The sequence below is a fragment of the Rhinopithecus bieti genome, unplaced genomic scaffold, assembly GCF_001698545.2.
Source record: "Rhinopithecus bieti isolate Rb0 unplaced genomic scaffold, ASM169854v2 scaffold_25806, whole genome shotgun sequence".
Lineage (NCBI taxonomy): Eukaryota > Metazoa > Chordata > Mammalia > Primates > Cercopithecidae > Rhinopithecus > Rhinopithecus bieti.
Window position 1 is genome coordinate 456,849 of NW_016811742.1, and position 12,104 is coordinate 468,952.

The following is a 12,104-nucleotide window of genomic DNA, read 5'->3' on the forward strand; positions in this document are numbered from 1 at the left end:
CCCTGAACCCACCCCCCAGCCCTCCCTCCTTCCACCGCCTTCCGCCTCCTGGGTCCTGCAAGCGCAGTTAGCCATAGCTGACTGCCGGCTTTCTGCTGTCCAAATCCTCTGGCTCCTCCCAGCTTTCCTCTGCCTTGGGGTCCCGTGGATTTCAGCGTGCGTGGCCACTCCTGCTGAGCTGTGTCTTGACTCCTGGAATTCACTTCTTCATTGAACACATCCTCACTGATCACCTCCAGGGTGCCAAGCACAATCGTGAGGCGGGGACAGAGCCGGCAGCCGCACACACCAGGCCTTGACCTTGACCTTCTGGTCAGCAAGGGGAGGGAAAACAGAAATGAACAAAATACTTTCCGGAGGCGTGGAGCACTGTGAAGAAAGTAAAAGGAGATGACAAGGAAGGGAGGATGTGCCAAGAGGGACAGTCACAGAAGACTTCTCTGAGAGGCCACATTAGAACTGAGACGTGAATGGTCCAAAGAGGAAGAAGCCCCAACACCTGGGAGCAGAGGAACCCAGGAAGAGCCACTGCAAGGGCGGGGCCTGAATTCAGGAGGAAGCTGGACATGCCGAAGCATCCAAGAAATGGCCAGGGCAGCTTCACAAGGGTGGCCGAGAGGAGAAGGATGGGTCTAATATTCAGTAAGGGTCAGAATCAAATAAGACAATGAGAGAAGGGAAGGAAACACATCACGGGTAGGTATGGACCCTACTAAAACAGAAAGACACGGACAGGAGCAGAAGAGGTGTGGGGATGGAGCACAGAAAGACAGAAGAGATGGGCGGGGGCAGATCCTGTGTGAGTACCAATGGCAGGAAGACAGGAAGAGATGGTCAGAGCCACATCATGTGTTGGTGTGAGTGTCAGAAAGACTGTAAGACATGGGCAGAGGCAGATGATGTGTGAGTATGAATGTCAGGAAGACAATAGGACAGGAAGAAGCAAATCATGTGTGGGTATGAAGATCAGGAAGACAGTAAGAGATAGTCAGAAACAGATTATGTGTGGTATGAATGTCAGGAAGACAGTAAGAGATGGACAGAGTAAAAATATGTGTGGGTAGGAATTTCAAGAAGTCAGTAAGACACGGACAGACAAAGATCATGTGTGGGCATAAATGTTAGGAACACAGTAAGAGATGAGGAGATGGAGATCATATGTGAGTATGAATGTCAGGAAGACAGAAAGAGATGGGAAGAGGTAGATCAAGTGTGAGTATGAATGTCAGGTAGGCAGTAAGAGATGGGAGAAGGCAGCTCATGTGTGGGTATGAATGTCAAGAATGCAGTAAGAAATGAACAGAGTCAAAACATGTCTGGCTATGAATGTCAGGAAGTCCATAGGAGATGGACAGAGGCAGACCATGTGTGGGTATGAATGTCAGGCAGACAGCAAAGAATGAACAGAGGGATATCATGTATAAGGATGAATGTCAGGAAGACAGTAAAAAATGGGCAAAGGCAAATCATCTGCGGAGATATATGTCAAGAAGGCAGGAAGAGATGGGTAGAGGATGATCATGTGTAAGTATGAATGGCAGGAAGACAGCAAAAGATGAATAGAGGCCCACCATGTGTACGTATGAATGTCAAGAAGACAGTGTAAGATGGAGAGATGCAGATCATGTGTGAGCATGAATATCAGGAAGGCAGTAAGAGAAGAACAGCCTCAAAGCATGTGTTGCTATGAATGTCAGAAAGGCAGTAATAGATGTGTAGAGGCAAAGCATGTGTGGGGATGAATGTAAGGAAGGCAGTAAGAGGTGAGCAGAGCAGATAATGTGCTGTTATGAGTATCAGGAAGAGAGTAAGATATGGAAAAATGCAGATTACGGGTGGGTATGAATGAAAATAAGAGAGTAAGTGAAGGGCAGAGGGAGATCATGTGTGCGTGTCAATGTCAGAAAGACAGTAAGTGATGGGAAGAGCAGATCATATGTGAGTATGTATGTCAAGAAGACAGTAGGAGATGGGTGGAGGCAGATCATGTGTGGTATGCAAGTCAGGAAGCAGTAAGTGATGGGTAGAGGCAGATCATGTGTGGTATCAATGTGAGAAAGGAAGTGATGGGCAGAGCAGATCATATGTGAGTATATATGTCAGGAAGACAGTAAGAGATGGGTAGAGGCAGATCATGTGTGGTATCAATGTCAGCAAGACAGGAAGAGATGGGTAGAGCAGATCATGTGTGGGTATGAATGTCAGGAAGACAGTAAGAGATGGGCAAACGCAGATCGTGTGTGGTGTCAATGTTAGGAAGGAAGGAAGTGGTGGGCAGAGAAGATCATATGTGAGTATATATGTCAGGAAGACAGATAAAGGCAGATTATGTGTGGTCTGAATGTCAGGAAGACAGTAAGAGATGGGCAGTGGCATACCATATGTGGTCTGAATGTCATGAAAATAGAGATGGGCAGAGACAGATCATGTGTGGGTATGAATGACACAAAAACAGTAAGAGATGGCCAGAGACAGATCATGTGTGGGTATGAATGTCAGGAAGAAAGTAAGAGATAGGTAGAGGCAGATAATGTGTGGTATCAATGACAGGAAGACAGGAAGAGATGAGCACAGCAGATCATGTGTGGGTATGAGTGTCAGAAAGACAGTAATAAATGGACAGAGACAGATCATGTGTAGTTATGAATGTCAGGAAGATAGTAAAGAATTTGCAAAGGCAGATCATGTATATGTATGAATGTCAGAAAGACCATAAGAGCTAGGCAGAAGCAGATTATGTGTGTGTATGAGTGTCAGGAGGACAGCAAGGGATGGTAAGATACAGGTCATGTGTGGTATGAATGTCAGAAAGCCAGAGAGAGATGGACAGAGGCAGATTATGTGTGGTATGGATGTCAGGAAGAGATGGGCAAAACATCATGTGGGCATATGAATGTCAGGAAGAGAATAAGACATGGGCAGAGGCAGATCATGTGTGGTATGAAAGTTAGAAAGAGACTAAGAGATGGGCAGAGCAGCTCATGTGTGTATGAATGTAAAAAAAGACAGGAAGATATGGGCAGGAGCATGTCATATGTAGCATGAATGTCAGAAAGAAAGTAAGACACAGCCACAGGCAGACCATGTGTGATATGAATTTCAGGAAGACGGCAAGCGATGGGCCAGGGCAGATCTTGTGTGGTTATGAATGTCAGGAAGACAATAAAACATGGGCAGAGGCAGATCATGTGTGAGTATTAGTGTCAAAAAGACAGTGGCAGATGAATACAGGCAGATCATGTGTGGTTTGAGTGTCAGGAAGACAGTAAGAGATGGGCAGAGGCAGATCATGTGTGGGTATGAAAGTCAGGAAGACAATAAGAGGTGGCCACAGGCAGATAATGTATGGTATGAATGTCAGGAAGACAGGAAGCAATGGGCAGAGCAGATCATGAGTGGGTATGAATCTCAGGAAAACCGTAAGACATGGAGAGTGGCAAATCATCTTTGGGTGTGAATGCCAGGAAGACAGTGAAGATGAGCAGGGGTAGATTATTTGTCATATCAATGTCAGGAAGTCAGTAAGAGAGGGTAGAGGCAGATTCTGTGTGGCATGAAGAGGACAGTAAAAGATGGGCTGAGGCAGATCATGTGTGGTATGAATGCCAGGAAGGAAGGAAGTGATGGGAAGAGCAGATCATGTGTGGGTCTATATGTCAGGAAGACAGCAACAGATGGGCAGTGGCAGATCATGTGTGGTATGAATGTCACAGAAACAGTAAGAGACAGAGGCAGAACATGTGTGAGTATGAAAGTTGAGAAGACAGTAAGAGATGGGTAGAGGCAGATGATGTGTGGTTATGAATGCCAGGAAGACCATAAAGGGTTGACAAAGGCAGATCATATGTGTGTATGAATGTCAAAAAGATGTAAGAGATGGGCAGAGACAGATTATGTGGGGGGTAAATGTCAGGAAGGCAGTAAGAGATGGGCAGAGCAGATCGTTTGTGGGTATGAATGTCAGGAAGACAGGGAGAAATGGGCAGGAGCAGATCATGTGTGGTGTGAATGTCTGGAAGACAGTAAGATATGTGCGAAAAGGTCATATGTGGTACGAATGTCAGGACAACAATAAAAGATGGGCAGAGGCAAATCGTGCTTGCTTATGAATGTGAGGACAACAGTAAGAGATGGGAAGAGGCACATCATGTGTGGGCATCAAAGTCAGGAAGCAAGTAAGTGATGGGCAGAGGAGATCATGTGTGGGTATTTATGTCAGGAAGACAATAAGATAGGGGCAGAGGTAGATCCTGTGTGGGTATGAATGTCAGGAAGACAGTAAGAGAGGGCAGAGGAAAATCATATGTGGGTATGTCACAAAAACAATAAGAGATGGACCAAGGCAGATTGTGTCTGTGAGTAAATGTCAAGAAGACAGTAAGGCATGGACAGAGACAGATCATGTGTTACTATGAATCTCACAAAACTGGTTAGAGGTGGGAGAGGCAGGTCATGTGTGGTATGAATGTCGCAGTATGACATTCATGACAGTGTGGTGTGAATGACAGTAACAGATGGGCAGAGGCAGATCAATGTGGTATCAATGTCAGGGAGCAAGTAAGTGATGGACAGAGCAGATCATGTGTGGTTATGAATGTCAATTATACAGTAAGGGATTGGCAGAGGTAGATCATGTGTGGGTGTGAATGTCAAGAAGACAGTAAGAGATGGGCAGAGGCAGATCAGGTGTGGTATGAATGTCAGGATGACAGCAAAAGATAAGCGTAGCATGTCACGTGTGGCATGAATGTCAGGAAGATAGTAAGAAGTGGAGAGGCAGATCACGTTTGGTATGAAAGTCAGGATGACGGTAAGAGTAGGACGAGACATATCATGTGTGACTGTGAATGTCAGGAAAATAGAGATGGGCAGAGGCAGGTCACGTGTAGGAATGAATGTCAAAAGGGCAGTAAGAGATGGGCAGAGGCAGATAATGTGTGGCTATGAACGCCAGGACAGTAAGAGATAAGCAGAGGTAGATCAGGTGTAGATGGGCAGAGGCAGATAATGTGTGGCTATGAACATCAGGACAGTAAGAGATAAGAAGAGGTAGATCAGGTGTGGCATGAGTCTCAGGAAGACAGTAAAAGATACGCCTAGCACGTTATGTGTGATATGAATGTCAGGATAACAGTAAGAGGTGAACAGAGGCAGATAAAGTGTGAGTATGAATGTCAAGATGACAGAGATGGTCAGAGGCAGATAATGTGTGTTATGAATGTCAGGAAGACGTAAGAGATGGGCAAAGGCAGAGCACGTGCGAATATGAAAGAAACAAATGAGAATGGAATGGGCATAGCTCCTTCTTGTGTAGGTAGGAATCTTAGGAAGACAGTAGGAAATCAGCAGCGCCAGACAATAAGTGGGTGTGCATTTCAGGAAGACAGAATGTGTAGGGAAGAACCAGATCTTTTGTGGGAATGGATCACAGGAAGACAGAAAGTGAAGACAAGTGAAAAATCATATCGGAGAATGGAACAGAGAAAGTATGAAAAAGATGGAGATAGCAAAGTAATAGATGGGTATGGATGACAGGAAAACTGAAAAAAATGGGTAGGGAGAGATTATGTGTGCATATGACACAGTATGTCTGAAACTTATGAACATAGCCAGATCCTGTGTGGAAATGAGTCTCAGGAAGACAAAAAAAATGTGCAGAGTCATATCATGTGTGTGTATAAATGTCAAAAAGACAACAAGAAATGGGCAGAGGAAGATCATGTATGGGTATGACTATCAAGAAGACAGTAAAACATGGGCAGGGGCAGATCGTGTGTAGGTATGAATGTTTAGGAATATAGTAAGAGCCTGGAAAATGCAGATTATTTGTAAATATGAATGTCAGAAAGACAGTCATAAATAAACAGAGGCAGAGCATCTGTGGGTATGAATTTCAAGAAGACAGTAAGATGAGCAGAGTCAGATCATGTGTGAGTATGAATGTCAGAAAGACAGTAAAGATAGAGGCAAATCATGTGTGGGGAGGAATGTCAAGCAGACAGTAAAAGATGGGGAAAGGCAGATCATATGCGAGGATATATGTCAGGAAGACAAGAAGAGATGGGCAGAAGTTGATCATGTGCAAGTATGAATGTTATGAACACAGTAAGAGATGGGCAGAGGCAGATCATGTGTGTGCATAAATGTCAGGAAGAAAGAGATGAGCAGAGACAGGTATGTTGAGTGTCAATGTCAGGATGCCAGCAAGAGATGGGCAGAGGCAGATCATGTGTGGGTATGGGTGACATGAAGACAGTAAGAGATGGGCAGAGGCAGATCATGTGTGAGTATGAGTGTCAGTAAGATAGGAAGAGATGGGCAAAACATCGTGTGTGCCTATGAATGTCAGAAAGAAGGTAAGAGATGGGCAGAGGCAGATCATGTTTGGGTGTGAATTTCAGGGAGACAGTGGGAGATGGGCAGAATCATGTAATGTGTGGGTATGAATATGAGGAAGTCAGTAAGCAATGGAAAGAGGCAGGTCATGTCCTGGTATGAATGTCAGGAAGACAGTAAAAGTGTCCCATTGTGTGTGAGTATGGACCTCAGGGAGAATGAATGCGATGTGCAGAGCCAGATCATGTGTGGGTAGGGATCTCATGAAGACAGGAAATCATGGGCAGAGCCAGAAAATGTATGGGTATGGAACACAGGAAAGTATTAACTGATAGGAAATAACGGATCACGTGTGTGTGGGAGGCATAGAAAACAGACAGAGGTGATCAGAGGCAGATCATGTGTGTGTGTGATGCTCAGGAAGACAGGAAGAGGTAAGATACAGATCATGAGTGGGTGTGAGGCTCAGGAAGGCCCAGGTAAATGGGCAGAACCAGGTCATGTGTGGGTGTGAGGCTCAGAAAGACAGGAGACAGGCAGTCAGATCATGTGTGGGTATGGAGCACAGGAATCAAGTAACTGATGATAGGAAATGGCAGAATATGTGTGGATATGGAACACAGACAGACAGAAAGAGATTAGCAGACCTAGATCATGTGTGGTATGAATGTGAGGAAGGCAGTAAGAGATGGGTAGAGCAGATCATGTGTGGGTATGGATCACTGAAAGTGACTAACTGAAGGACAATTACAGAACATGTGGGATTTGGAACACAGAAATAAAGAAAGAGATGAGCATACCCAGGTCACGTGTCAGTAGAGATCTCAGGAAGATAGGAGATAGGCAGAGGCAGATCATGTGTGGGCATGGAACACAGGAAGATAGTAAGAAATAGGGGGGCAGTGCAGGCTTGTCATAGTGGAGTTGCAGCAGCTGCAGGTGCAGGAGGTGGACTCCATCGTGAAGAGTCTGGAGAGAGGGGCCATCCAGAAACTGCAGGGCCTCATGTTCTGGTGCAGCACCAGCGGTTGTGCACATGCGGCAGGTGCACCAGTGCATTGAGTGCTGCCGTGTGCCTCTGGCTCAAGCCCAGGCCTTGGGGACCAGCTAGCTGGAGAAGTTCCAGGACTGCCTGACCAGGTGTACTGTGCATTGCAATGACAAAGCCAAAGATTCAACAGATGCAGGGAGGAAGGAGCTGCAGGTGAAGCAGCCACTGGGCGATTGTGTGCCCAAGGGTGTGGGTGGCCACATGCTCCTCATCCAGACCATAATAAGCAAGACAAGGAAGGTGTCTCTCTTATCCACTGGGAAACAAAAGTCTTTGTCAGTGGCCATGGAGACTGAGGGCAAAAATGTATTTTTAAAAGGAATGGGAAGTTTAATATTTTAAGCCAAGTTCATGAATGAAGAAATTAAGGATGGCACCAAGTGTAAGCTATAAGCCACTTGCTTCTGGAAACTGGTTCAATCCTAAAAAGTGAAATGGAAAAAACGGTGCTAAAATTTGGGTCAGAGATATTACAGGAGAATATTTTCAAGTCGATATGTTCTGTGTCCAGGGCTTGTCCTGGCAGCAGGAATCTCCCTTGTCAGAAGCCAGAGCCCTCTGTAGGACCAAATTCTTCTTCCTCCACAGGACCCACCAGGCTGGTAGGGTAGATTCGGTGGAGCTTGAGGAGAGCCGTTTCTGTTCGTTGCCAACCTCCTGTTTCCTAGAAGCATCACCACACCATTTTCCAGAAGCTGGGCAACAAAATCCATGAGGTCACTAACTTGGAAGAGGAAAAGAGTTTTCAGGGTCTTTGTTTCCTTAGTTTTTTAAATTATTTATTCAAGGGCATAAAGTTGATTTTAAGATGTGGAATTGGGAGGGATAGTAGTTTAGATAAGAAGTTTGAAAGTTTCCTTGTGGATACCCTCTTTTGACCACCAAGGTGTGGATGCACACTTCTTAAAATTCTTTCACACTGCATCTTTCAGCCTGAGGACCACACAAAAACATGAGCAGTGACATCACACTAATTATGGGAAACAGAGCTTCTCTCTTATTGGCTGATGGGCCCTGAGGCTGTCTGCTGAAGAATGACAGGACAATCTTCCCCTCACATTTTCCCCTGGAAGAAAAGGAGGTTTTGGTTGTGATCTATACCAGTATCCAGGAATGAGCAGGAAAGAAGGAGCTGTTGTCTACTTGGTTGATTATAAGAGAGTTGTGAAGCAGTAGATTTGAAAAAACCTGGTTTTCATAGAACAGAATGCAATGAAAGCCTAAATCCAGCATTGCTTACATAGCCCCTGAATGAACAGAGCCCAATTGAGACAAACCCCTGACCACAGGAAATTCAAGGAAGAGAAAGTAAGCAACTTGAGCTAAGATAAGCTGTGGCAAAGGAGGGGCAGTCCCCCATTACAAAAGACCATTTTTGCCTGGGGCCTTTGCAACACACAGTGTTCATGCCCCTAGCATGGCACCTGATTATTTGGATAGCAACCTCATTGCAGTTTTACAAGGTTATTACTTGAAATGATAATATGCCTGTCTGTTCACTGTTTCCAGGTAGTGATATATTTTCCTAGTGGTTTGGTTTTTAAAATAAATAAAATTTCTCCCCTCCCCCACAAAAAAGAAATAGGCAGATAAAACAATGTGTGGGTGTGGATCACAGGAAGACAAAAACTGATGAGCACAGGGAGATCATGCGTGGATATGAATATCAGGAAGACAAAGAGATAGGCAGAGATAGATCATATGTGAGTATAGAGACAGGAAATCAGTAACTGATAGGAAATGACAGATCATGTGTGGGTACAGATCACAGGAAGACAACAAGAGATGAACAGAGCCAGATCATATGTAGCTATGAATCTCAGGAATACAGTAGGAGATGAGCAGAGTGAGATCATGTGTGGCATGAATCACAGGAAAACAAAAACGGATGGATAGAGTCACATAATGTGCCAGTCGGATTTCAGGAAGACAGCAATAGTTGGAATGGACAGAGCACATGTGGATATGGATCTCAGCAAAAAAAAGAAAGAGATGAGCAGAGCCAGATCATGTTTTTGCATGAATATCACAAAGACAGAAAGAGATGGGTAGCGCCAGATCATGTGTGTATGGATCAGGGAGACAGTGAGTGAAGGGCAATGACAACTGCCCTCATGTATCATGGGAAAACAGTACATGACAAGCAATGACAGATCATGCATGTGTATAGAATACAGAAAGAAAGAGTTGGGAAGAACCAGATCATTTCTGGGTATGTATCCAGGAACACAGAAAACCATGGGCAGAGACACAGAGTGGGTTTGTCTGAATCACAGGAAGACAAAAAGGGATGGGCAGAGCCAGATCATGTGTGCATGTGGATCTCAGGGAGACAGCAAGAGATGGCCAGAGTCACATCATTTGTGGGTGTGAATCTCAGAAAGACAAAGAGGTGGCCAGAGCCAGATCCCATGTGGGTGTGATCCTCAGGAATACAGTAAGACATGGACAGCACAAAACGATGTGTGGGTGTTGGTCTCAGGAAGACAGAAGGGAAGGATGGAGCCAGATTATATGTGGGTATAGTTCTCAGGAGCACAGAAAGAGATGGGCACAGCCAGATCATGTGTGGTTTTGGAGCACAGGACGACAGTAACGGAGAGGAAATGACAGATCGTGTGTAGATATGGAATACAGAAAGAGATGGGCAGAGCCAGATCATGTCTTGCTATGAATCTCAGGAAGACAGTAGAAGATGGACAGAGCCAGATCCTGTATAGGTACAGGGAACAGGAAGACAGAAAGTGAAGGGCAATGACAGATCCTGTGTGGGTATATAACACAGGAAGAAAGAAAGATCTGCATGTCCAGATCACGTGCAGGACACAGGACACGTGGATCACAGGAAGTCAGAAACAGAGCCGAGCAAGGCTATGTGTTGATGTGGATCACATTTAGAAGGGGAACAGTAGGACCAGACCTTATGTGGGTACAGAAAACAAGAAGCGAGAGAGAAAGTAGCAGAGATCAGATAATGTGTGGGAAAGATGGAAAGAGAAGAGCAGAGACACAGTAGTGCCTGGGTATGGATCATATTCAGAAAAAAAGAGATGGGCAGGGGTTAGACCATGTGTTGGTGTGGACCACAGGAAGACCAAAATGCATGTGTAAGCTGAGACCAAATCATATGCATGGATAGATCACATTTAGACCAAAAGAGATGGGTAGGGGTAAATTCATGATTGGGTGTGGATTGCACTAAGGCAAAAATTGCGGTCACAGATAATATATAGATTTGTATCACAGGAAGACAGAAAAAGATGGGCAGAGCCAGATCATATGTGAGTAGGAATCATGGTTAGACAGAAACAGATGGGCAGGGCCAGATTATGTGTGGGTATGGTTCACTGGAAAAAGAAAGAAATGTGTAGGGATAGACCAGACTGTGTGTGTGGATGGATCACAGCAGGAAAGAAAGATGTGGGGCAAGGCCCAGGTCATATGTGGGATGAAAGATAGAAAAACAGGAAATGCCAGGCAGGGTGGCATTGTACATGGGTGGGCATGTATTAGTGTAAGAGAGTGAGAAGGGTTGGGATTATGCCATATGTAGGTGTGGATCACAGAAAGATGGAAAGAGATGAGCAGAGCCAGAACATGTGTGGATATGGAACACAGCAAGGCAGAAGGAGGAGTGTAGGCCAGATCAAGTGTGGGTGTGGACCACAGTAAGAAAGAAAGGAATACGTAGGGATACACCAGATCTTGGGTGTGTATGGATCACTCTTATACAGAAAGAGATGGGAAAGCATGATATCGCGTGAGGCATGGGCACAGGAAGGCATAAGGACTGGGCTGGGCATGTGGCCATGTTGGGACAAGACTTTCCAGAGGCCAGGAGTGGCCAAGTGGGGATGTGGATGTGACGGCAGGAGTTATGGCAACCGTGTCAGCTCACGAGCTGGAAGCCACATGCTGAGGAAAAGAAAACAAGATGGAAGGGAAATGGATCCCTGATGTGGGAACACTTTCAGACCACCAGTGTGAAGAGAAAAGATAAATCAGTTTCTACCATTGGGAAGCTCTGGGGGCTCAGGCTGTCTCTGTTGAAGTACCCAAATGCCATCCTAACTACTGCAACAAGAACTAAAGGACGCAGGAGGTGGGCATTTCACCACTCCTTGCTTTCTATTCCTCCCCACCCCTGCTCCTCCAGGGAAGTTTTTTTTTTCTTTTTTGAGACGGAGTCTCGCTCTGTCGCCCGGGGTTGGAGTGCAGTGGCCGGTTCTCAGCTCACTGCGAGCTCCGCCTCCCGGGTTTACGCCATTCTCCTGCCTCAGCCTCCGAGTAGCTGGGACTACAGGTGCCCGCCACCTCGCCTGGCTAGGTTTTTTTTGTATTTTTTAGTAGAGATGGGGTTTCACGGTGTTAGCCAGGATGGTCTCGATCTCCTGACCTCGTGATCCGCCCGTCTCGGCCTCCCAAAGTGCTGGGATTACAGGCTTGAGCCACCGCGCCCGGCCACTCCAGGGAAGTTTTAGTGCCCAAGGACATTGAGGAAGTGGGAGTGCCAATACAGGTGGCTGGGGCTCAGGCAGGTGTACCTAGGAGTGATTTGGGGGTGCACAGGCAGCAGCAGATGGCAAACCCAGACTCATGACTCCTCCCTGAGGGCGCTATTGACACAGGCAGAACTGGAGAGGGATAGAGTGGTAAAAAGAAGAGGAGAAAAGACTCAAGGGTGATGAACAGGAGATGGCTGTGGCTTCGAGGTGGA

At 45.8% G+C, this 12,104-nt stretch overlaps 1 pseudogene; it reads left to right on the forward strand.

Moving 5' to 3' along the window:
• The first annotated feature begins 6,289 nt into the window (after window positions 1-6,289).
• Window positions 6,290-7,729, forward strand: LOC108543998 (protein FAM136A pseudogene; annotated as a pseudogene).
• The last annotated feature ends 4,375 nt before the right edge of the window (window positions 7,730-12,104 follow it).